This window comes from Scyliorhinus canicula, chromosome 15, assembly GCF_902713615.1.
Source record: "Scyliorhinus canicula chromosome 15, sScyCan1.1, whole genome shotgun sequence".
Lineage (NCBI taxonomy): Eukaryota > Metazoa > Chordata > Chondrichthyes > Carcharhiniformes > Scyliorhinidae > Scyliorhinus > Scyliorhinus canicula.
In genome coordinates this window covers 12,896,833-12,911,893 of record NC_052160.1, presented here as the reverse complement: position 1 = coordinate 12,911,893, position 15,061 = coordinate 12,896,833, and positions in this window count along the sequence as shown.

Here is a 15,061-nt window from a genome sequence, read left to right as displayed (position 1 = left end):
TACCATTGGGAGAGCAGGGCGAGGGGTCTGGGGGGCGGGGGGGGGGGGGGAGAGGGGAGGGGGAACCCCACCCATTGAGTGTATGCAAATTAGAAATTTAGAGATCTCTTTAAACTAAGGCCTGAAAGTTTCAGATGGCAGGAGATTGACGTGCTTGGACCTCATACGGGGCAAGGGCAGGTTCCCCATCCGAGGCCCTTCCCGCTCCGCTGTAACATTGCTCCCAGGTTGGGAGGACGGGATCCCGGAGAGAATCCCGTCCATGCAATTTCACACTCCCCTTCCCCGCCTGAAATGTCCATCGGGGAGGTGGGGAAGTGAAATTTGGTCCTAAGGGATCTGGGGATGGTGCAGGAAGGTGGGAGTTGAAGGAGAGGACCTACCATGAGCTTGTGGAATAGCAGAGCAGAAAGGGCCAAATGGCGTTTCCCAATTCCTATTTCTTATGTTCTTATCTTCTAACGTGTATCCACCCTGCTCCAATTGGCTGGAGTTCCTCAGTATCAATTGGCTGATACTGTCAACAATCACCTGATGAGATACCCGTAGCCTCCTGAGGCATTGTTGCTCAGTCATGACCAGGAAACTTACCACCATCTGTGAAACCCTGTGTTGGGAGATTACCTCCTGTAACTCTATACTGACCCACTCTCTTTGTTTTGTTCCTCATCTGAGGGCCAAACACGAACTGTATTAGCAGCTACTGTGCTGAAGGTTGCCAGCTGCAAAGTCCAAAGTCTTGGACATCGCCAGCAGAGCAGTGAAAGTGGACTCTCCGAATAAATGTAAATGTTGCCACAGTCCCAGAGGCTGCTCTCCTTTTTGAGAACTGTCTGGCGGTGATTGAACCTGAGGGTTGAGAAGGCGGTATGAATAACCTCGGCCGGTACGGGAATTGAACCCGCGCTGTTAGCCTCGCTCCACATCATGAACCAGCCGCCCAGCCAACTGAGCTAACCAACCCCCCGCTCTCAGAATAAGGCCAGTGAGAAATAAGGCAGCAGTTGTCATATCTCAGTATTTAAAGCCTTCCCTGCCTGTCAATTCCCATCCTCCTCTCGCTTGGTTTTACCTGGTGTGTTCGAGTAAAACCCAGGAAACCTGCACAGACATGGTCAAAGTCAAAAGTTAGGGTTGGAGAAGAAAATAATTGGCATTTTACCTGTTTAAACAGCTAATGTGTCGGTCCCACGGAGGAGCCATGCATTCCAGACTGCATTCAGGTTAAATGCAGAGGTTGGCGGGTTTCTGCCAGCTTCCTGATGGACTAGCGATTTCAGCTCTTTTAACTTATCACCATGGCAAATGCTCTCACCTTGTAAGGTTAAAATTCCTCACGTTCCCTCACCCCACGTCCACTCCCTCTGACCCCCCCCCCCCCTTCATGGTTAACCTTTAAATGAGAGCTGTTTTACATATCAACACTCAAAATTGAAGAGCGGACTTCTCCGAGGCAATGTCCAAGGTTGTGGGGGTGAGGGTGAAGCCTTACCCAATAGTGGGGTATCGGGGCAGCCAGAGCTACACATGGGGAAGGGGGCTAACGCCCTTGCTTTCGCTTCCCTAATCGCACGCCGGAGAATCCTGCTCGGCTGCCGATCGGCAGCACCACCCACAGCTGCAGACTGGCTCGCTGACCTCTCGGAATCTCTCCACCTGGAGAAGATGACGTACGCCATCCGAGGGTCAGAGGAAGGTTTCCTGGATACTTGGGGGCAGTTCGTCGGCCTGTTCCAAAACCTGTTCGAGGCCAGCAACGAGGAGTAAGCCAGGGGGGAAAAAAAGATGAAGAACCAAAGGACTGCGTAACGGGGGGGAGGGGGGGGGGGGACCACAAGAGAAGAGGAAGGGTGCTGAAACCAATGGGGGGGGGGGGTATCATAGACCGATCCAGAGGGCAGCAAAAGTGTACATACAGTTAGTCAAACAAAGGACAAAACAAATCTTTCTGTAAAAACTAGCGCCGGCAAGAAAATGTAATAGATATAAGCAACAACTGTTTATAAATATGAGAAAAGCCAATAAAAAGATTTAAAAAAAAACTTGAAGAGCGGCATTATAAGGCCAAATTTGGACAGAGGATAACAGACAGCTCCCTCTGTCTGAGCAGCAGTTGTCTTATCATGCTCTTGATGTAGCATAAGCTGCTTCCTTGATGTGCACTCTGTCAAAGGAAGGTACGGACTTAGAGGTAGCTTTAACACATTTATTAAACTGTTAACGGTTCTCCTACTTGGATTCGACTCTCCTGTTAATCCTGCTATAGCTACTCAGACTGACGAACCAGTCTGCTACGCTCCACGTGGTGGGTGTGATGTGTTTCATATCAACCCTGTGTACTCACTGAGAGTCTCCACTGGAAAGAGGAAGATCATGTGTGCTGTGTCCTTCTGCATGGGTTGGTGTAATGCCCCCCTGTGGTAGTGTCACCTCTGTGTGTATCGTGAATGCCCATTGGTTGTGTCCTATCTTACTGGCCTATTGGTTGAATGTCTGTGTGTCATGTCTCTGGTGCTCCCTCTAATGTCTAGCTAGTCTATGTGTATTTACATTAACCCCTTGTGTATTTACAGTGATGCATATCACCACAGCAGTATTTTCACGTTACTCAGGGTGAATAGGCGAATGAATTTGGAGATTGCATTGAACAGGGCAACATCACAGACTCAGGAGAGCTGATCACGAGAGATGGTTGAAAGAGTGACGGATCCAATCTGCGGGCCAAGACATAAATGATGGCAAGGATATAATCTAATGACGGCACTTTTACTCCCATTTGGGATTCTTCTGACAATCGTTCAACATGTTCGGGTGAAACATCAGTAAAGGAGGTTGTAATGTATGCGAATACATCCCGAATGATGTAGGAATTTGAAAGATAAGACACTTAATGAGAAAAAGGAAAGGGTTGCGTTGTGCTGCGGGAGCTCTCTGCTTGCTCAGCACTCTCTGAAATGGTTGCAGGCTGCCTGCATTCCTTTTAACAGCACTAAAACTCCTGACAATCTTAGAAAGAAATGTTCAGCGACAGACTCTTGCACTAAAATCGTAAGTGAAATGATCTGTTCTGCAACGACACTGCTGCCCATTTCACCGTTTGAACAGAATGGTTTGTCTGACTCTGTTGGCAGGGGTACACACCACAGACCTGATTTTGTTTAACTGCAGGTGATACCTGATAATAAAGTAAATTGTTGAGAAACAAGCTCCTAAAACGAGCCTATCAGTTTTGCGAAACCAGACACCAACACCGCACGTGTATGCTTTCAGTTACGATGGGACTAAGGTTGATGGAAGGTCGAACCTTTGTAGCTGCTCAGCAGGAATGGTGGGAATTCTGCCTCATTCTGCCTGGGCTTGAAATGGGCTTAAAACTAACTGTCCTGTTAATAGCGGCAAGACGGCTGGGGCATTTTAAAAAGGGGGGGATGTACAAAGTACTGTTTGATTCAGACGTTGGACCTTTTTTAATGTGGAACCTGCTGTAATGTGCATTCATACACTTTCAGGAGAGGGTGTCATTTGATCCAGCCTCAGTTTTACTTTGGCTTGAAGCAGAGCACATGCACCCCTCTGCATGTGGAGTCCATGGACCACACATGTCAGTTGTCCTCGGTTGCACCCTGCTTTTCAGCTTTCTGAAAAATCCATTGTTTTCTTTTTGGTTGTACTTGAGCCGCACATTCCTGATCTTCAGGCACTTGGCGTGGATGGGGCAGGGAGGGAGGTGGACCTCCTCACAGGCCTGCTCCTGGGTCTGGCCAAATTGGTCATTAATAGGTCCAGATAGTGGATGGTCGAGGGAACTGTCCATTCCGTGTGTCTGCCCCTCCTCTGTGGCTATGTTCACTGCCAGGTGTCCCTGGAAAGGGAGCACGTGGTGTCTGCCAGCGCGATCGAGGCTAGTTTGTGATGTGGAATGACGCCAACAGCACGGGTTCAATTCCCGTACCGTTATTCTCAACCTCGCCTCTTGCCTGAGATGTGGTGACCCTCAGGTTAAATCACCACCAGTCAGGTCTGAAATGCGAGAGCAACCTATGGTCCTCTGAGACTGGGGTGACATTTTTACGAGTCCTCCCGTGGTGAGCACCATGGGGACAGAGATATTTTATCAACCACTTTAATTACATTTTGGTTTGAAGTTTTAAGTTTTTTCTGAGATTCTGTTTACTTTGATCAAAGTAAACTGCATTTTCTTTGAAGGAATTACATTTTTAATTTTCCCCAAAATTTGCTCTGTGGAAGTAAATGTTGAACTATATTTGTGGGCCCCAGAGATGCAGGAGTGGTTCTGAGGTGTTGGGATTACAGTTGCTCAGGGACCCTGTCAGGATTCTTGTTTTACCTTCTTCTACTAAGAATTGATTGTCCGGTTGATCGGAAGTGTAGAGAATGAAACTTTATTGCTAATTATTCACTTTAATACACTTACATGAGAACTGAATCCAAACGTAGAAAAATAATTCATAAACTTAAGGCAAATACATGTCAAAGGAAAGCATTAAACACAAAAGCATAAATAAATGATTTTAAACAGAAACAAATAGATGATTCCAGAATTAAGCAAGGCAGGAATCCAGGAACAAAATTTCACCCACGAGGTCTTACTTGTAAGGGAATCCTTATCTATGGTCTAACCCCTCATTTACTCTCATTGGCTTCTAATTCTCAGCTGAGACCTCCTGATTTGTTCAAATAGATGTCTGTTACTTCGAGGATGATTTAGTAATCAAACATTGGCCATCACTTAAGATTGACTGATGGCCATCAAAGTTAGCTCAGCGTCTACGTGCGCAGTCTTATGAAAGTAGGTTTCTCACGCCACCGCTGGCCATAGACCTTGCTGTAACTAATTAGTCGATTCATTCTTATTGCTAAATACACTGAAATACAATAGTCAATTTATTACATGAAACATTCAATTGAAACAATACAATTGTCAATTCATTATGTGAAACATTTACAAAACAATATCTAAATTTCCACAGACAAGACACTAAAGTTCAATAGTTGATTCATTATCGAAATTACTGTATTCTCACAGTCAAAGCAGTTTAATAATTTAGCTATTTAGCTTTTGCATTCAATTAGTACCTAAAATGATGAATAAATCAATGAATCAATAAATCAATAATCTATTAGATACTTACCCTCCATTATTTGTTTCCATCCAATTACCCCTAGAAATGACAACCCAGCATGTTAACAAAAAGCTGGTGTCTATCCACGCTAAGTGTATATATGCGGTTAATGACTCTATATGATGGAGACTTCCTTGTATTGTAATTCCTGGTTTGAAGTTATCGTTGAGTATGGGAAGAAACTTTAAGCAAATCAGGGGCTGGATTCTCGGGTCTCTGACTCCGAAATCGCAGTTAGCGAACGGCTGGAGATTTTTTTTTTTTAAATTTAGAGTGCCCAATTCATTTTTCCAATTAAGGGGCAATTTAGCGTAGCCAATCCACCTACCCTGCACATCTTTGGGTTGTGAGGGCGAAATTCACGCAAACACGGGGAGAATGTGCAAACTCCACACAGACAGTGAGGACGGCTGGAGAATCTAAGTTTACGATCATACAGGGGTCGACGGCACTTTTGCGATGCTCCGCCCCCTCCAAAGCCACCACGCGACGTATCGACGGTCTTGGGACGTTGCCTGAGGTCCTCCCCCCGATGCTCCGCCCCCGATCGGCTGAGTACCCGACTCCGTGGGTCTCTCACGGTCTCACCGGTCGGGAACTCAGCGTGGCCGCTGCGGACTCAGTCCAGCGGTGCCACAGTCAGGGCAGGGCTGATCCGCGAGCAGGGATGACATTATTCAGGACTGGGAGTACTGTGGTGGGGCGGTCCGGGGCACGCAAGCCGGCCGAAAGGGGGAGGGGAGTATTTTGCGGGCTGGGTCCACCATGAATCACGGCGCGGCCGCTGCAGGTTACCGCCGTGCGCATGCATGCCCACGGATCCAGCAATTCTCTGGGGCGCATCGGCAGCTACTGCCAGGTGCTCTACGTTGGCGTCCTGCTCGCCCCCAACAAAACGGGAAATCGGTGGCTGTTTTGCACCAGTTTTCCTCGTGTAAAACGCCAGCGTTCCCATGCCGACTCAGGGACAGTCTCCAAATCGGAGAATCCAGCCCCTATAACCCCAGATTAGTTGATGGAGTCACGTGTCCAGTCAGGTGAACACAAAGGATCCCTACAGTGCAGAAAGAGGCTATTCAGCCCATCAAACCTGCACCAGCCCTCTGAAACAGTACCCTACCCAGGCGTCCCCGCCCGCTCTATCTCCATAACCCCACCAAACGTGCCCATCTTTGGACACTTAGGGGCAATTTTAGCCTGCCCAATCCACCTAATCTGCACATCTCAGGACAGTTGGAGGGAACCGGAGCACCCGGAGGAAACCCACGCAGACACGGGGAGAACGTGCAATGTCCACATAGTCACCCAAGGTTGGGATCGAACAAGGGTCCTTGGCACTGTGAGGGAACAATGCTAACCACTGTGCTCCCATACCCCTATCCACAGAAGAGCAGGAGGGTTTCTGCTCAATATTCTACCCTCCAACAACCTCAGTGAAACAGGTGATGTGTTTGTTATTGAATTCTGTTTTGTGTGGGCCTTGCTCTGTGCAAACTGTCTGCCGCTTTCCCCACATTGCAGCATTAACTACATTTCAAAAGTTCTTCATTGGCTGTAGAGTGCTTTGTCACTTCCTGAGGCTGTGAACGGTGCCATGTTGTTCCTGTTGATCGATTACAGTAATGTCGACTCTAACATATTTTCCGTCAAGCTCCCAGATTTGATGCCGGTCTCACAGGCCTCACATGAGTGAACAGGCTGCCCACTTGGCGTCTCCCATTCACACAAACCCCAAGAGTGGCCGAGCCCTCACCCTGGAAACCTCTGGGGTCCTTGGGACTGACCTGCCATCTCCTGCAAGTTTTATGGAGGTGTTTTCACTGATTTTAATACTTAACAGATTGACATCTTGATCGGTTTCCCCACATGACAGCAGGGACTGCACTTCAAAAGTATTTCATTGATTGTGATGCACATTGGGGTGTCCTGAGGTCATACAAGATGATATATAAATGTGAGTTTTCCAAGTCTTTTTCTCTTGACTCTAAACCAAAGACAATGCTCATTGGCTAATCAAAGCGTCTATTAATAGGGGTTACTGTAACTTGCTCTCCTGACGCTGCTAGAATCCCAAGTGCTTTTCCCTTGTGTGAATGAAAACTACCTTAATTAGATCCTTAAATGTTGCACATCTTGCTACCTCCGCATCGGTACTAATGACGAAGCTTAACGAGGGCGTAGCAATTAAACCCAGATCACCTTATGGAATCAACATGCGAAAAATTGTGATACAACAGTAACCGATTTACAGACAAGAATACTCTGCTCGTTTGATGTACTCTGGCTTGCGATTAGGGTAACAGATAACCCGGTGGGAAAAAGGTACAGGCGTTTTAATAGCTAAGGCACTCAAACTGTTTCTGTTATTAATTATTCACAGCTTAAAAATTAATAATGTGATACGCGGAACGCTCAGAAAGTGGCACAATGCAATTAAATTCAGAACTAAATAAGGAGCATCAGGTCAGTTCTTTTTTCTTTCCCTCCCCCGGAGTGTTCAGCTTTGGTTTTAAATTAAACATTGCAGAAGAGCAGCACATTCCTTGAATCATCGTTGCCCACTGGTATTAAGCAGCTTTTGCTTTATACATCGGAGCGGGGAGCACAGGGTCCACCGCAGTGGGCTTGATTCTCTGCTGGATGAACTTCGGATCATTCGGGAGGCAGAGGGGGTCATAGATAGGAGCTTCAGGGAAGTAGTTACACCAAAGACTGGAGATAGATGGGTAACTGTAAGAGGGACTGGGAAGAAGCAGTCAGTGCAGGGACCCCCTGCGGTCGTTCCCCTGAGTAACAAGTATACCGTTTTGGATACTTGTGGGGGGGACAACTTACCAGGGGTAAGCCATGGGGTACGGGCCTCTGGCACGGAGTCTGTCCCTGTTGCTCAGAAGGGAAAGGGGGAAAGGAGTAGAACATTAGTAATTGGGGACTCAATAGTCAGGGGCACAGATAGGAGATTTTGTGGGAGCGAGAGAGACTCACGTTTGGTATGTTGCCTCCCAGGTGCAAGGGTAAGTGATGTCTCGGATCGTGTTTTCCGGGTCCTTAAGGGGGAGGGGGAGCAGCCCCAAGTCGTAGTCCACATTGGCACTAACGACATAGGTAGGAAAGGGGACAAGGATGTCAGGCAGGCCTTTAGGGAGCTAGGATGGAAGCTCAGAGCGAGAACAAACAGAGTTGTTATCCCTGGGTTGTTGCCCGTGCCACGTGATAGTGAGATGAGGAATAGGGAGAGAGAGCAATTAAACACGTGGCTACAGGGATGGTGCAGGCGGGAGGGATTCAGATTTCTGGATAACTGGGGCTCTTTCTGGGGAAGGTGGGACCTCTATAGACAGGATGGTCTACATCTGAACCTGAGGGGCACCAATATCCTGGGGGGGAGATTTGTTAGTGCTCTTTGGGGGGTTTAAACTAATTCAGCAGGGGCATGGGAACCTGGATTGTAGTTTTGGGGTACGGGAGATTGAGAGTATGGAGGTCAGGAGCACAGATTTGACTTCGCAGGAGGGTGCCAGTGTTCAGGTAGGTGGTTTGAAGTGTGTCTACTTCAATGCCAGGAGTATACGAAATAAGGTAGGGGAACTGGCAGCATGGGTTGGTACCTGGGACTTCGACGTTGTGGCCATTTCAGAGACATGGATAGAGCAGGGACAGGAATGGTTGTTGCAGGTTCCGGGGTTTAGGTGTTTTAGTAAGCTCAGAAAAGGGGGCAAAAGAGGGGGAGGTGTGGCGCTGCTAGTCAAGGACAGTATTACGGTGGCGGAAAGGATGCTAGATGGGGACTCTTCTTCCGAGGTAGTATGGGCTGAGGTTAGAAACAGGAAAGGAGAGGTCACCCTGTTGGGAGTTTTCTATAGGCCACCTAATAGTTCTAGGGATGTAGAGGAAAGGATGGCGAAGATGATTCTGGAAAAGAGCGAAAGTAACAGGGTAGTTGTTATGGGAGACTTTAACTTTCCAAATATTGACTGGAAAAGATATAGTTCGAGTACATTAGATGGGTCGTTCTTTGTACAATGTGTGCAGGAGGGTTTCCTGACACAATATGTTGACAGGCCAACAAGAGGCGAGGCCACATTGGATTTGGTTTTGGGTAATGAACCAGGCCAGGTGTTAGATCTGGAGGTAGGTGAGCACTTTGGAAACAGTGACCACAATTCGGTGACCTTTACGTTAGTGATGGAAAGGGATAAGTATACCCCGCAGGGCAAGAGTTATAGCTGGGGGAAGGGCAATTATGATGCCATTAGACATGACTTAGGATGTGTTGGTTGGAGAAGTAGGCTGCAAGGGTTGGGCACACTGGATATGTGGAGCTTGTTCAAGGAACAGCTATTGCATGTTCTTGATAAGTACGTACCAGTCAGGCAGGGAGGAAGGGGTCGAGCGAGGGAACCGTGGTTTACCAAAGAAGTGGAATCTCTTGTTAAGAGGAAGAAGGAGGCCTATGTGAAGATGAGGCATGAAGTTTCAGTTGGGGTGCTTGATAGTTACAAGGAAGCGAGGAAGGATCTAAAGAGAGAGCTGAGACGAGCAAGGAGGGGACATGAGAAGTCTTTGGCAGGTAGGATCAAGGAAAACCCAAAAGCTTTCTATAGGTATGTCAGGAATAAAAGAATGACTAGGGTAAGAGTAGGGCCAGTCAAGGACAGTGGTGGGAAGTTGTGTGTGGAGGCTGAGGAGATAAGCGAGATACTAAATGAATACTTTTCGTCAGTATTCACTCAAGAAAAAGATAATATTGTGGAGGAGAATGCTGAGACCCAAACTATTAGAATAGATGGCATTGAGGTGCGTAGGGAAGAAGTGTTGGCAATTCTGGACAAGGTGAAAATAGATAAGTCCCCGGGGCCAGATGGGATTTATCCTAGGATTCTCTGGGAAGCCAGGGAAGAGATTGCTGAGCCTTTGGCTTTGATTTTTAGGTCATCATTGGCTACAGGAATAGTGCCAGAGGACTGGAGGATAGCAAATGTGGTCCCTTTGTTCAAGAAGGGGAGTAGAGATAACCCCGGTAACTATAGGCCGGTGAGCCTAACGTCTGTGGTGGGTAAGGTCTTGGAGAGGATTATAAAAGATACGATTTATAATCATCTAGATAGGAATAATATGATTAGGGATAGTCAGCATGGTTTTGTGAAGGGTAGGTCATGCCTCACAAACCTTATCGAGTTCTTTGAGAAGGTGACTGAACAGGTAGACGAGGGTAGAGCAGTTGATGTGGTGTATATGGATTTCAGTAAAGCGTTTGATAAGGTTCCCCACGGTCGGCTATTGCAGAAAATACGGATGCTGGGGATTGAGGGTGATTTAGAGATGTGGATCAGAAATTGGCTAGTTGAAAGAAGACAGAGAGTGGTAGTTGATGGGAAATGTTCAGAATGGAGTTCAGTTACGAGTGGCGTACCACAAGGATCTGTTCTGGGGCCGTTGCTGTTTGTCATTTTTATAAATGACCTAGAGGAGGGCGCAGAAGGATGGGTGAGTAAATTTGCAGACGACACTAAAGTCGGTGGAGTTGTAGACAGTGCGGAAGGATGTTGCAGGTTACAGAGGGACATAGATAAGCTGCAGAGCTGGGCTGAGAGGTGGCAAATGGAGTTTAATGTGGAGAAGTGTGAGGTAATTCACTTTGGAAAGAATAACAGGAATGCGGAATATTTGGCTAATGGTAAAATTCTTGGCAGTGTGGATGAGCAGAGGGATCTCGGTGTCCATGTACATAGATCCCTGAAAGTTGCAACCCAGGTTGATAGGGTTGTGAAGAAGGCCTATGGTGTGTTGGCCTTTATTGGTAGAGGGATTGAGTTCCGGAGCCATGAGGTCATGTTGCAGTTGTACAAAACTCTAGTACGGCCGCATTTGGAGTATTGCGTACAGTTCTGGTCGCCTCATTATAGGAAGGACGTGGAAGCTTTGGAAAGGGTGCAGAGGAGATTTACCAGGATGTTGCCTGGTATGGAGGGAAAATCTTATGAGGAAAGGCTGATGGACTTGAGGTTGTTTTCGTTAGAGAGAAGAAGGTTAAGAGGTGACTTAATAGAGGCATACAAAATGATCAGAGGGTTAGATAGGGTGGACAGCGAGAGCCTTCTCCCGCGGATGGAGGTGGCTAGCACGAGGGGACATAGCCTTAAATTGAGGGGTAATAGATATAGGACAGAGGTCAGAGGTGGGTTTTTTACGCAAAGAGTGGTGAGGCCGTGGAATGCCCTACCTGCAACAGTAGTGAACTCGCCAACATTGAAGGCATTTAAAAATTTATTGGATAAGCATATGGATGATAAGGGCATAGTGTAGGTTAGATGGCCTTTAGTTTTTTTTCCATGTCGGTGCAACATCGAGGGCCGAAGGGCCTGTACTGCGCTGTATCGTTCTATGTTCTATGTTCTATTGCTTCCTTTCACTGCTGCTGTGTCCGGCCCTCATTGGAACCTGCCAACAAAGGATTCCAGTCCTGTCCAATGTCCTTCCGTTTGACGTGCCGCCATATTTGTTTTCCCGTCGCCAACTCCATTCTCTTGTGTGCTGGGTTCTGAATGCGAACCGGGGGTGGGGGGCTCTGTGCCAGCCTGCTTGCTGCCAGGGTGAGCGGGTGAGCTTTGCCAAGACGCACTTGCCCTCTGATGTACCATCAATTGAACGCGAGACGAGTTGCTGAACAAAAGTATGGCTTTAATCTACTAGATGTTAGCCCTGCGGTCGATTACAGTAGAAGGACGACCGCCGGGCGTACTGGGTATTTATATCCCGCCCTGGAGGCGGGGTTAACTCAGCCTCTCGACCAATCGGGGAGCCGTCACATGACTGGTCTCAACCAACCGGTCGAGAGGCACATGACCGACCAGGGCCAATGGTAAGCCAGTGTTCTGCACCAATGGCAGGCAGCTTTGCTAATCATACCACCACACCCTCAAGGCCGACTAGGTTCCCATTCTTCAGCTTCAAACCAAGCCTGAAACAATCCCTTCATGCCAATGTTTGCGGGTAAACCTCGGCAGTTGATTAGGCTGGGTCCATTTTCTTTCGGATCTGATTCCTATCATATGTTGTCATCATCCATCCTTCGAGATGTACAAAATCATTTATTGTTTGCATTTTCTAAAATTCCTACACTCATCGCCCACATTCCTTTGTCGGCTCCTGTAGATTATTGCTCAGTAGATAATCCACCTTGAGATGGCCTCGAGAGGTGAGCACAGCAGACATTACAGGTCCAAGGTTCTTTGCTACATATGAAGTATCATCACAAAATGGTTCTCAGGTGTGTGTTTAACAGAGACTACAGGGAACAAGGAATTTTTAAACGCTTATTAACTCGATACAATTATGCACAGAGCTGGATAAGCACCAGGCTCCTCGAAGAAGTATTTCTCTCCGAGTACCAGTGACACGTGCGATGGGATTCACCGTCGGCAGGATTCTCCGCTTCTCCAGCAGCGCACCCACGCCCGCGGGTTTCCCCGACGACGTGGGATTGCCACAATGGCCGGCTGCCGGGACGGAGGGTCCCGCTGCCGGGACGGAGGGTCCCGCTGCTGGCGGGGGGTGCGTCACACCGAAAAACGGGTGCGGCAGGACAGAGAATCCCACCTGTGATCTGACATCAGTGATGTGGTGGATAGCCAAAAAGGCGATAGATAATCATCCTTTATACCCCGGGTACCAACTAGAAATGGGGGAAGGGGGATTATCCGCCTCCACTTTTGGTTGAGTGGGAATGGTGGAGAATCCAGCGGGAGGCCCAAAACGTTTTTTTGCGCCGGCAGGATTTCCTATTGAGATTGTCCCCGCTCCCCACCACAGACACTACATGGTACCTGCCATGAAAGGTCTCAAATCCAATTAGCAAGCATTTACATCTGCTTAGTGGGCCTCCCCACTGTATTACCCCACCCTCCCAACTCCCGAGCATTGACCATGGCCAACCCACCGAACCTGAACCCTCGTAGTTCTTGTGCACTTCCCCCGGGCACTGCCCCTAGCAATTCTAGGGGAGGAGGCTTCCATTGAGGAGGTTTGGCATGCAACACTTTGAAAAATTAGTGAACGGTTACATCCCTCAGAAACCAGTCAAGAAAACCTGGTCGACACGTGGCCCAACCAACAATCTTTAGACGCCGCCAAATAGGTAAGTTTGTTGAAACAATACTTGCCTGAGTGTGGAATCAAGTGGAGCAACTGTGCTTTCTCCCAATCCTTCACTATCCTCCCTGGCCTGCTCAGCCCCTTATCTTCCGATCAGCACAGTTTCCTGATTACTCCTGCTGTGTTATGCTTCTTCATGTAGCATAAGCTGCTTCCTTGATGTATACTCTGACAAAGGAAGGTTCAGACTCGGAGATAGGTTTCGCACATTTATTGAACAGTTAACAATTCTCCTACTTGAGTTCGACTCTCCTGCTAATCTAACCATAGTAACTCAATCTAACTAACCAGTCTGCTCTGAGCCATGTGGTGGGTGTGATGCTTCCTGATCTGCCCCTGTCTCTCTGAGTGTCGCCTATGGAAAGAGAAAGAGCATGTGTGCCCTGTCCTTTTATATCGGTAGCCCCCTTGTGGTAGTGTCACCTCTGGGTGTCTTGACTGCCCATTGGTCGTGTCCTATCTTACTGACCTATTGGTTGAATGTCTGTATGTCATTATGTCTCTGGTGCTCCCTCTAGTGTTTATTTAGTCTTAGTGTATTTGCATTAACCCCTTGTATATTTACCGTGATGCATATCACCGCAACTCCCATCGACTCCCTATCGCCACCATAGCGCCCAAAGACTTTTGTTCCGATCAGCTGCTTGGGGACCCCCAGCATTCAATCTCAAGGTCCCAGGCCCAAAATCGGATGGGCCTCAGGCCTACCGGTTTCGGCCCAGGGCCACTTGCAAATTCTAGGCTGCAGTCTATAAATCTCCACAAGCCATTGGTTATTTTATATAACGTACAACATGGCGACAAATTGAATACGCCCTGTTCCTGAAATGATGGGCGGTGTGGTGCCAGAGTAGGGCTATCGAGATAAACAATGAGCTCAGAAGTGAATGCTTGGTTGGTTGGATGCAGTCTGAACTCAAGCCAAGTCCAACGACGACAAAGCTGTCCCAAGCTGATAGCAGTGTCATTGCTAATCCCTTCTCTGCTTCAGTGCCATTGTGAGAAATTGGCTCAATTAAGTGGTAATCTTTTTCTCTCCCATGCTGTTATTGACAAAAACAATTTAAATCCTCCAAGCCTGAACTTGCTTCAACCCACCCTGACAGCACCAGATGGGGCAAGTGGTCGGAATGAGAATTGCCGACTCCGATGCTGTGCTCAACACTATCAGATGACATGGGACGGGTTTGGAATGAAACACAATTGGCGGATTATGTTAGCGATCCAGGATTCTAGGTGCCTCTTGTGCTCTCTCTGAAACGGGAGCGTCCAAAATGCAAGAGGATTTTGAACGCGTTGTGCAAGTTAAAAAGGAGTTTGATGTTGAAAGTGTGGGTACATTAATACCCTCGGGTCATGAGGCGGTCTGTTTTTTGTTACAACTCCAGCAGATTGTGATTCTAGACAGAAACACCAATATTGCAGGTGGTGGAAATCCAGAATAAAAACAGGAAATGGCTGCAAAATACTTACAGAATCATAGCATTTACAGTGCAGGAGGCGACAATTTGGCCCATCGAGTCTGCACTGGCCCATGGAAAGAGCACCCCACTTAAGCCCTTGCCTCCACCCTAACCCTGTAACCCAATCCAACCTTTTTCTTTTGGGCACTACGGCAATTTAGCACGGCCAATCCACCTAACCCGCACATCTTTGGGCCGTGGGATGAAACCGGAGCATCCGGAGGAAACCCACGCAGACATGGGGTGAACGTGCAGACTCCGCACAGTCAGCGACCCAAGCCGGGAATCGAACCTGGGACA